The sequence below is a fragment of the Phoca vitulina genome, unplaced genomic scaffold, assembly GCF_004348235.1.
Source record: "Phoca vitulina isolate PV1807 unplaced genomic scaffold, GSC_HSeal_1.0 scaffold3, whole genome shotgun sequence".
Taxonomy (NCBI): domain Eukaryota; kingdom Metazoa; phylum Chordata; class Mammalia; order Carnivora; family Phocidae; genus Phoca; species Phoca vitulina.
This window is the reverse complement of record NW_022589706.1, coordinates 91,902,650-91,914,997: the sequence shown is the minus strand read 5'-3', so window position 1 is coordinate 91,914,997 and position 12,348 is coordinate 91,902,650. Positions and strand designations below refer to the sequence as shown.

At 35.7% G+C, this 12,348-nt stretch overlaps 1 pseudogene; it reads left to right on the top strand.

The window, feature by feature from the left end:
* Window positions 1–709: 709 nt before the first annotated feature.
* Window positions 710–1,305, top strand: LOC116628628 (annotated as a pseudogene).
* The last annotated feature ends 11,043 nt before the right edge of the window (window positions 1,306–12,348 follow it).

Sequence of the window (12,348 nt, the reverse complement as noted above, 5' to 3'; positions counted from 1 at the left end):
ACTCCACCCCAAAACTGCTAGAACTCATACAGGAATTCAGTAAAGTGGCAGGATATAAAATCAATGCACAGAAGTCAGTGGCATTCCTATACACCAACAACGAGACAGAAGAAAGAGAAATTAAGGAGTCGATTCCATTTACAATTGCACCCAAAACCATAAGATACCTAGGAATAAATCTAACCAAAGAGGCAAAGGATCTGTACTCAGAAAACTATAAAATCAATCAGTAGCATTCCCTTACACTAATTACGAAGCACCAAAAGAAGGAATAAATAAACTATCCTGATCACAATAGCATCAAAAACAATAAAATATTAGGAATAAATTTAACCAGGGAGGTAAAAGATCTGTGCAAATCAAAACTAAGACTTTGCTGAAAGAAATCAAAGAAGGCACAAATAACCTGTCTTCCCAATTTCTAGTCTTTATTCTGAGCAGGGTATATCATCTGTTGATGAAGGTGGGATTGCATAAGGATGGGAATTAGAAAAGCCTGGAAATGTTTACATGAACAATTTATTGGAACGCAGTACAAAGTCAACTAAAAATAAGTAAAAGATGCTTCACCAGCATTGAAAAATAAATGTAATTTGAAATCTAGGGCTTTGTGGTGAAACTGACTGATGTGTTCTCAGAATGTTCAAAATTCCAGGTCTTCTTCCTGCCTTGTCTTCCGCGTTTTTCTTCTCAGAGCTCCGATAACAAGATGTCTTCAGGAAATGCCAAAATTGGGCATCCTGCCCCCAACTTCAAAGCCATGGCTGTTATGCCAGAAGGCCAGTTCAAAGACCTCAGCCTGACGACAAAGGAAAATACATTGTGTTCTTCTTTTATCCTCTTGACTTCACCTTTGTGTGCCCCACGGAGATCATTGCTTTCAGTGACAGGGCCCAAGAATTTAAGAAACTCAACTGTCAAGTGATTGGTGCTTCTGTGGATTCTCATTTCTGTCACCTGGCATGGATCAACACACCCAAGAAACAAGGAGGACTGGGACCCATGAACATTCCCTTGGTATCAGACCCCAAGCGTACCATTACCCCGGACTATGGAGTCTTAAAGGTTGATGAAGGCATCTCGTTCAGGGGCCTCTTTATCATTGATGATAAAGGTATCCTTAGGCAGATCACAGTAAATGACCTTCCTTTCGGCCGCTCTGTGGATGAGACTCTGCAACTGGTTCAGGCCTTCCAGTTTACTGACAAGCATGGGGAAGTGTGCCCAGCTGGCTGGAAGCCTGGCAGTGATACCATCAAGCCTGATGTCCAGAAGAGCAAAGAATATTTCTGTAAGCAGAAGTAAGCGCTGGGTCATTTTAGGGCTGGGCTGCAGTGGGTGGCCATGAAAACAAAATCTCTTTTGTGCTGTTGTCATGCTTAGAACATAAGACTTTAGACTCTGTGCAGATGTGGTATGGGGACAGGACAGGCCTTTCCTGCAGGGGTTGGGGAGGCCAGCCTTTCTTCCTCTGGAGAGAAGGGCCTGAGCTGTTATGGGGCAGGCCAACTGTTATGTACAGTAGTAGGGCATCACTTTTTGTCTTTTGTTGTTTCTACTAAACTTGAACTGATGAAAAAAAAAAAAAAGAATGTTCAAAATTCCAGAATAAGAATCTAAGAACGCTAACATGGCATTTTTAGCAGTAGGAAAGAGGGATTCAAGGATGGGGGCATCCCGGTCTCTTAAATGGTCAGGACCAAAAAGCATCAAGATATAAGCTCTGTGGGAACGTGGAATTGTTTAATTCACTGCTGTAATCCTGGCACCTATAATCACATTAGCGCACAGTAGTTGTTTAGTCAATGTTTACATCAACGAATCAAAAATCTGGAGAGGAAGACTATTACTGACAATGCATGTGGTGGATATTCTAGGAGACTTTTTTATTAAATTGAATTTTCTTTAAAATATAGTTAGTTTTAAAAATTACTAGTTTGGGGATGAACTTGTCCAACGTGTCATTCTTCTTTCTTCTAACTGAACATAATCATCAAATGAGTGTCAAAAACCTGGAAAGGCTAAATATGAAAAGAAGGTTGAATGATAAATAACATGTGCTTTTACTTCTTGATCAGATCAGATTAGTACTGATTTTTTTTGTGTTGAAAGCAAAGTGTTTTATGCCTCTTTGGATTTATCTTTCTAGTTCATTTATTGTTGATGGAGAACACTAAGTATCAACTATAATTTTGTTAGAGCAAGATCTTCTGTTATCACCAGCAATTCTGAGATTGAATCAGAGTAAAAATGTATGTAGAAAGAAGCAGTCAGTAGTTATGTCTAAGGGATATTCAGGTACAGTTTTTAGAGAGATTACTTTGATAACTAAATGGTTTTATTATTAATTAAAATTTTATCATTGCCTTTTTTTTTTTGAGAAAAAAAAATTTGCTTTAATGCAGTAATTGACCTATTTGACCACATGCCGGTTCTCTAGTTAGGAAAAGGTGGGACCTAATAGTTCCACTTTATTTTATCTATAGATAAAGGAATAAGGTCCCCAAAGGACGTTGGGGAATAAAAGAAGGAAAAAATGTTTTTGGTCTGATTTTTTTTAAAGGTTTATTTATTTATTAGAGAGAGAAGGGAAGAGTGTATGCCCATGTGAGCAGGGGAGGGGCAGAGGGAGAGAGAGAAAGACAGAGAGAGGGAGAGAAGCTCAAGCAGACTCCCCACTGAGCAGGGAGCCTGTTGCAGGGCTCCATCTCTGGACCCTGAGATCATGACCTGAGCCAAAATCAAGAGTCAACCGACTGAGCCATCCAGACACCCCAGGTCCGATTGTTTTTATTAATATCTGCCTTAATGATATGTTTCACATGCAGCTAGAATTTCAGTTTCAAAGAACTAGGAAGCAAGAATTAACAGAGGGTATGGAGACCTTTAGGTTATAAAAATACTGAGAAAAATCCAAGTTCACTCATTTTAGTGATCTCTCAACCAAAGAAAGAATTGACAGTATTTATACAGCAAGATTACAATTTTGTGGTTCTACCATACTGATAGAATATATCTGATATTTTGTAATGTTAATTGATAATAAATATAGTAAAAATTTGTCCGCAATATTCAAAAGGCTTTATTCTACAATGGAAAAATATGGTCAGATATTTCATTTGTCATTGGGTATAGAGAATCCATACTGATTTTATATAAATTTATCTTCTCTAAAAGCATAGCCACAGACAAGCAACTATGGTATTTATATTACTGAAAGTATTTACTTTGATTTAAAACAAATATTTTTTGAGAAAAAAATAGGATTTTAATTTCCTCTACTTTCGAAGTTTTTAAGGAATACTTTTAACTCAGTGGCAATCAGTGTGTATGTCAAAGGAGAAGGTGAGGGGCGCCTGGGTGGCTCAGTTGGTTGGGCATCTGCCTTCGGCTCCGGTCATGATCCCGGGGTCCTGGGATCGAGCCCCGTATCAGGCTCCCTGCTCAGCAGGAAGCCTGCCTCTCCCACTCCCCCTGCTTGTGTTCTCTCTCTCTCTGTGTCTCTCTCTGTCAAATAAATAAATACATAAAATCTTTAAAAAAAAAAAAAAGGTGAGAGAACATTAGGAAGAATGTTGTCTTTTGTGTTTCCTTATGCCAGTAGAAGCATAGCAACAATAAAGTTGAGTTTTAAAAATTTCTGGGCTAGTCCTTTATTGATCTGCTTGTCCAATTAGCTCTATAAGTAGTATATGAAGGAATGAATGATAGTTAAATTAACAAATGCTTAAGTTTGAACACAAAATAATACCCAAACTATCACAGGGGTCTTTTTTTGTTAGTTGGTGACTAACTTCCTTCAGGCTCTCTTTGCTAATACTATCTTATTAGAGGGATGCGGTAGACATGAAAATACAGTGCTCAGCTTTTGGAAGCATAACTGATGCCCCCAGCCAGTTCCACTATCATGTTGAATCAAAGCTATGCTTCCTAAGGGCTGCTCTGAGTCAATAACTGCCTACAATGGGAGTAACTAATGCTAGCCCATTCCTGTAGAATGGGAAACACCTTCAAATGGGTGACTTTGGCTTGCAAACCGCCTTGTCAAAATTTGTTTACAACTCTGCTGAAGTCTGAGATTCCACATACCCAGTTTTTTTCCTGTCTAATGTAAGGTGGTTGCGATCTCATTCTTCCTTTTCTGGCTCTGCTCCTTGATCCTTCACAGGCATTTTCCTCAATAAATCTCTCGCTCATCTGACCCATCTGATGTCCACTTTTGAAGAGCCCAAACTATCACAGGGCATTCCCTAGTCATTTTCTGTAAAATACTACCCTATCATTTTCCAGTTTCTTTAGACCAGTTTCTATTTTTCAATTAACACCTGCTATCTTATATCTGCTTGTTTTCTCTCTCCCTCAATAGAATGTTAAGATCCTTGAAGGCAGAGAGTTGATTCCTTTAGTTCCTATAGTGCAGCATCTGTGCGAGTGCCTCTCACAGGGTTGGCTACAGATATCTGTTGAACGAATAAATGCATGAGGAAGGAAGCCTAACACAGCTGTGGATTCTGCCTATAGTGAAATTTAGTAATAACAGCTTCAGTTTCTGTGTTGCTAAACAGCCCTGTTGCTAAATAACAGAAAACATTTTAAAAGCATGTCATATGAATATTTTGGTTATCTGATAATGGCTGAAGTAAGAATTTCAAACTTTGAGCTGGTAAATTATTTTTTAAACTCTCCAGCAGTGCTAGAAGCAGTCTAAACCCAAAAGAGCCCTGGTATTTTTGATACCCATTAAAATGATGTAAATAGTGATCCCTGAGCCCCTTCAGGCTTACCGTTTTTTGGAATATCACCCAGAAACTACTTTTTTAGCTTTTTTAATTGAAGTATAATTAACATAAAATGTTATATTAGTTTTAAGTGTACAATATAGTGATTCAACAATTCCATACATTTCTTGGTGCACATCACAATAAGTGATCTTCTTTATCTGTTTTATCCATCCCTCTACCTGTCTCCCCTCTGTCAACCATCAGTTTGCTCCCTGTATTTGTTTTCTGTTGCTCTCTTTTTTTCTTTGTTCATTTTTTTTCTAAAGATTTTATTTTTAAGTAATCTTTACACCCAATGTGGGGCTCAAACTCACAACCCCAAGATCAAGAGTCACATGCTCTACTGACAGAGCCAGCCAGGTGCCCCAATTTGTTTTGTTTCTTAAATTCCATATATAAATGAAATCATATGGTATTTTCCTTTTTTTGACTGACTAATTTAATTTAGCATCATACTCTCTAGGTCCATCCATGTTGTTGCTTATGACAAGATTTTATTAATTTCTATGGCTGAGTAATATTTCATCACATGTAGTACTCATTTATCTATCAATGGACACCTAAGTGGCTTCCATATCCCAACTATTGTAGATAATGCTGCAATTAACACAGAGAGCATATATCTTTTCAAATTACTGTTTTCATTTTCTTTGGGTAAATATCCAGTAGTGGAATTACTGGATCATATAGTGTTTCCATTTTTAATTTTTTGAGTTTTCTCTGTACTGTTTCCCACAGTGGCTGCACCACTTTGCATTCCAACCAACAGTACATGAGGGTTCCTTTTTCTCCGTCCTCACCAACACTTGGTATTTCTTGTCTTTTTGATTTTAGCAATTCTGACAGGTGTGAGTTGATATCTCATTGTGGTTTTGATTTGCATTTCCCTGATGATGAGTGACATTGAACATCTTTTCATGTGTCTATTGGCCATCTGTATGTCTTCTTTGGAAAAATGTCTATTCAGGTCCTCTGCCTATTTTTTATTGGATTATTTGGTATTTAGTTGTGTAAGTTCTTTATATATTTCAGATATTAACCCCCTTAGCAGCTATATCATTTGTAAATATATTTTCCCATTCAGTAGATAGCCTTTTTGATTTGTTGATGGTTTCCTTCACTGTGCAAGGAAAAATTTATTTTAAAACACACTTTATTCCGGGTGACCACAGTAATAAGCTAAGTCAGTGTTTGTCATTATGTGCCATGGAATACCAACATCCCAACAACCCTCCTCTGATGGTAATTTTTTTTTTCTGATCTCAAACTCAATCAGATAAAATGACCAATTTCAAATTTCAGTGTTTTTTTTCTTTTTTTTTTGAGTGCTAGATGCCTGAATCACCTCTGAAGTCAATTATTATGTTGGTCTTTCTCCCCACTCTAATAGGCTACATCCCCACAGGTTTAAGCAGGAAGTGTTTATTAAGAAATATTAATAAGCTCCCAGCAACAACTCAGACCACACCAGAGAGCTAGGTGGTTAACTAACTAATACTACTGACCCTACTGCTTCAGTTGCTATATGGAAAGAGCCCTCATAATTATTTATTTTATCTTTATCTTTTAAATTGTTTTATTACTCAGAATAAGCTTCATTTTATTATTTAGCTTTTTAAACTCTGTGCTGTGCCTTTACCACTTTCACAATTATTTTTTTCCTTATTGCTCCTCAATAAGGAAAACCACACTTGTTCTGGTCAGGGACACATTTAGCACACATGGAACGGCCATAGGCCCTACTGACGTGTTTTTTTCACTTTAGACACCCTCATAAGAACTTTAGCTCTTACAGCATGAACGCTTTGAAGTCAGCCTGGAAACATGTCACATGCAGATTTTGGTGCTTTCTCAAACCTCTTGATATAAAAGTAAACAATTCTATTACCAGGGGTTTGCGACAGCCTAGTTTTGTTAGTCTGTATTGTAGGGTACCTTATGACAATATGTCAAACACTGGACCATTCAGAATGCCTCTAGACATATCCCTGGAAAAGCAAAGGCCACCATTATTGCCAACCTCATAAATTCACTGCCTTTCCTCCTGTGTGCTATAGCAATTTTGGTGCTCTATTATTCCTGGCTTGTTTCCTGATGTGACTTATGAATCAGAGTCTCATGCAGCTGCATCAAATTTGCAGAACCTAAGTCACATGTCTGCAAGCTAGTGGAAAAGGTAATTAGAAATATAGAGTTTCAATTTGGGAAAATGAGATTCACAATGGAGGAGTTGTTGAAATACACAATGAATGCTTGATAGCTTTTAGATAGCTGTTAGAGATTTGCACTAACATCAGTATGTAATTCATAATGATACAATAGCAAACAATTATAAAGTGCTTACTTTGTACAATTTTTTTTCTATGCGTCCTATATATTAACTCATTTTATCATCACATCTCCCCCGTGTGATTGATACCGTTGTTTATTTTATGGATGAGGAAACTGGAGCGTCAAGAACATGTTCAAGGTCACAGTGATTGCACATGGAAGAGTTGAGATTTAGATGCAGTTAGGTTTCAGGAGTCCAATTTCTTGCTCTCCACCAATATACATATAACCTTTTACATATAATAACATCAGCAAATCATTATGGAATAGGCAAAAGAAAAATAAAAAAACAAAAATGAGTAGAATATATGAATAAGAAAATCCCACAGAAACTAAACAGTGATGGTTAATAAAATTGGATTATTAATGCGGTAAACTATGATATAATTATTTCTTTGGGCCCAATATTCACACACATTACCTGGATTAATCACATTTATCTTAAGGAATTGCCTTAGATATCATTTTATCAAAGTTCATTCATTCATTGATTCTTTAAATACATAGTTCAAATCCCCTTCAAGCTGCCTCAAAGTACTGACCATCAGAATAGTTATAACCCTTAGTTGTAATTGTTTACTTTTTGGGTGTTAGCATCATGAGGATATGTGCCTTGTTTGACATACCCGCAGTGGTGGTCTTAGATTTTTTCACACACTATCTACTCAATAAAAATTGTTAAATATTATTAAATGTAATACAATGGCTGCTATTCTATTGACTCTTAAGAATTATTAAAAAATTATAGACATCCTCTCCTTTTAGAAATTTCTAATGTATGCTTATATAAAGTAAAATGACATACTTTCTCCACAATAGAACTTACTCTAGTCTCCTTACTCAGAGTTTAGCTCTTGTAACATGTATTAGCATATTTATTAAACCAACAGAGATTGAAGTCCTTTCAAAGGAGTTAAAGAAAATACTACAAATTCTAATGATTTCTAATCAAAGCAGAAGATAATGAAATCTTGCCAGACAGAAATTCATCCACTTAGTAGATTAAAATAACAAGAGAAGGCAAAGAAAAAAAGAAGAAAAAGGAAAAATATTCAAAAGGCTCTGAATTTCATATAGACAAAAGTTATTCTTGGAAGATTAAATATACCTTTAAAATAAAAGTGGTTTAAAATCAGTCTCAATTAGGTTAAATTGCACTCCATGTGATTTCCTTTCTATAAAACTTTGTATATTAACTTTTCTATTTGATTTGACTATTGTGTGCTTTGCATATGACTATATTCATGTGTTAAGCTGTCTGAATTAATTTAAATATGATATAACTTGGTTAGCACTAATAGTCTGTTTTGACAAATTGGAAGGAAAAAGCACCTTAAAAATTGAAGACAAAGTATATGAAAAATTTTATATCCTTGAGAAATATGTTTCATTGGTTATAAGTGTGCATTAAAATTACACAGGTGAAATAATTCTTATAGAAACCTTCATTTTAATGTGTATAAAATTAGCAAGAGTGAAAATTTAGGACAAAAGAACAATCACAACAGTATTGTGGATTACAATGAGAATATATTTTTGATTTTAGAACTGTCTGCCTATCTTAGAATATGCTTGCTTTTGAGAAGAATTTGTGTATATTTAATTTTTGGGAGGGGAACACAGTCAGATTTTTCCTGAACCTTTTAATAAACAAGACCACCAGCTTCAGCAAATACCATTGGAAATGTTGATATTGAACTATGTATAAACATAATTGCAGGGAGTCTGTGTCCTTATGCTGAAGCCCAGAATGAAGCTCATTATTTTCTAGCTATATACTGCTCAGGGCTCCCTCCCACAGAACCTCTCTCTCAAGGAGTGGACCTGAATATGGTGCTCCCTGGGCAGCTTCTCTCAAGAAAAAAGGGAGAGTAAAAATGGGTAAGATATCCTTAACTCAGAAATTCCTTTCCCGGATATTCTGTTCCTGTAATTCTCTCCTCTCCCCTACCAGTCTAAGTGGAGGAGAATGTTAGGATACAGCAAGAGTAGCATGTTCTTAGGTGAGTGGAAAAGTGTAGATCTGGCACTTTAGTATAACAGTAATTAAGCTCTGTGTGGGAGGTTAGCAGAGAGCACCTTCTGAGAAATGGCATGTGCTTATGACAAAGAGGTTTGCAATCCAAGGTGGAGCCTGAAACAATCAAAGAGAGTGAATTGATTGGCTAGTGTATTTGCTTGATAAAACCAGATTCTTTTTTTTTTTTTTTTTTTTGATAAAACCAGATTCTATTAAAGCCCCATATTGGAGAGAAAGAGGATATATCAACACAGGAAAACTGGAAGAATTTAAAAGATTATCATGCTAACGAGAGACGCTGGTGGCAGGGAAGAATAAAGCATCATGAGTGATTCTTACTCCAAGTTTTTTCATATATTTAAGAACTTGTTTTATTTATTTATTTATTATTTATTTTTTTATTTCTTTGTCCTTTTTTGATTCCTGTTTGTCCTTCTCCAATGTCCATTTTTCTCTTTGGATTTTGATGTTTTGTTAATTTGAGGAATATATTAAGAAAATTAAGCCTTTGCTATGATTTGTTTTGCAAGTAGATCAGTTTTCTTTTGACCTTTCTAATGGTTATTTTAGGCACACAATTTATTTTCTAAAAATAGAAGATTAAATCAACTATTTCATGGCTGGTGTGAAAAGGGTGTGTGTGTGAGAGAGAGAGAAGGAGAGATTTTCATTCTGTTTCAGCAGTATGAACTTTATTTGATGGCATTTTAAATTATTGAGCTTAGTTAATTTTTGTTTGCAATCATTTATATCAGGAGTTGACTTTGATTTAGTTTTATTTTTAATATGGTAATTGGCACATGCTTTGTACTCTAGGTTGATTCTATTTTGCCTTGCTTGTGTTGTATATGTTTGTAAGAACTGTTGGGATTCTATACATTTGAGAGTTTAATTAGAGTATTTGGAACTGGTGTGTGCAAAGGAAACCTTAAAACGATTGGTTTAATATACTTTTATAGATAATTTTTTTCTGTGTAGCACATTTTATACCTTGACAAAATAACCAATTTAGGATATGCAACGATGATTAGGTATATTATCCCTATCTGCCTATTTTTAATTTACTTATATCTCATATCCAACATTTTCATTTTCAGATAGATGAAAATATCATTTGGAATTTGATGTATTGTTATGCTGCTATTTCAACTTTAGTGAGGTAGGTCATTAGTGAATGCTACCTCTACTTTCTGAATGAGTTGCTTTCAATGCTGTTCATCAAAAACACTTTCTGAATGGGCATTGCTTACTTTCTTTTAAGCTTAAGTGAGAGCTTTGTTACATATTGCTTTTTAAAGTTTTTAAAGTTCAAAGTAATAAATTTTGAAATGATCATGTAAATTGAAAAACAGTTTAAATTACTATAATCTGATAAGATATTTTAGAAGCTAGTAATTTTACTAACATGGCTGTCTTTTTTTTTTTAAAGATTTTATTTATTTATTTGACAGAGAGAGACACAGCGAGAGAGGGAACACAAGCAGGGGGAGTGGGAGAGGGAGAAGCAGGCTTCCCGCCAAGCAGGGAGCCCGATGCGGGGCTCGATCCCAGGACCCTGAGATCATGACCTGAGCCGAAGGCAGTCGCTTAACAACTGAGCCACCCAGGCACCCCTAACATGGCTGTCTTAACCAAAAAACATGGCTGTTTAATTTATACTGAGGGCCAACCTCTGTGCAATTAAGCATATCAGTAAACCATAAAACTGCAGAGATTAAAATAATGCTATTGTCTAGAATTAATGATAAATTTATGCAATTCTGCCTAGTATAAGTACAACTGAATTGACAATAACTTTAACTGCTTGCATTTTCATCATTTACACCATATTTGAAATATCACAGGGTAGAAGATGGATTTTAGCTTGGGTAATTAGCCAGTGGGAAAGTGAAAATTATTTCATGAGGTCCAGGAACCAATCACCTGCTGAAAGTTCTAATTAAAATATAAGAAATATTCATTAAGCTGTTATTGATGAGTAACAAAGATATAAAAACCTTAAGGTTCTATTTTAATATTATTTTTAATCCTTATATTCTGAATAAAGTTGCAAAAGATAGAGACCATGCTTTGTAGAATGTTTATTTTAGTGTTTCACATAGAGGGGACAAACAGCAAGAGATACAACATTTTTTTTCACTGCCATTATCTAAAATTAAAAATAAATATTTTTTCTTAAGAAGTGGCATATCTTGTATCTTTTATAAGCTAATCTCCTCTTTGTGCACTTTCTCTCTTTGGAAGGAAAAAAAGAAAGGAGTGTGTGATGCCTCATTAAGATAAAGAAACCAAAATATCACCCAATAGGATTATAGAGCCTTAAAGCCTTATTATGCAGATTATTTGATATCTATGTATAAATCTGGATGTTGAGTCTTTTAAAATAATTTTGAACCTGGAATGCCTGATTCCAGGTCTTTATGGCAAATGTTTTGATCCATTCAGCTGTAATAAATAAGGAGCCATATGCTAAAACAAATAGGCTCTATACAGCCTCTTCAGAAATGAAACTACTGTTAAGTGGTTCCCAGCTAACATAACTGCTACATTGGGCAAGCCCAGTCTCTTTCTGTTCTTTACTTAGTATCCAGACTTATCCTTTTAAAATAAAACTCATGACAGTGTCATGTATCTGTTTAAAACATTCCATACTCCATACTCCATATCATGACCTCCAAAGCCGGCAGTCTGTTTTTGGAATTCCTTTATCACTTGCTGATTCCATTTTTTAAATTTATTTATTTGAGAGAAAGAGAGAAAGAATGAGCAGGGGGGAGAGGGAGAAGCAGACTTCCCAGTGAGCAGGGAGCCCGATGCAGGGCTCCATCCTAGGACCTTGGGATCATGACCTGAGCCAAAGGCAGACGCTTAGCTGACTGAGCCACCCAGGCGCCCTTTCTAATTCCATTTTTATTGCATTCCAGTTTCTCTCTTCCTCATTGCAATCCATCACATTAGCATTTCATTATTTTTTCAAAACAATAAACATATCCCTTCCTCTGATGCTTTCAGTATTGCTCCTCATTTTGCATGAAGTGCTCACTTTGCCATTATCTTCAGAATTCACTCACTCATTCGATGTGGGTTTCTGATGAGATGTCCTGTCTGAGATGCTTTCTTTAATTGATTGAGGAATTAGCCCCTTCCTTATTCAAACTCCTTACCCTGTTTTATTCTTTTTACATCATTATAATTAACTTACATTTGTGTTTCTTT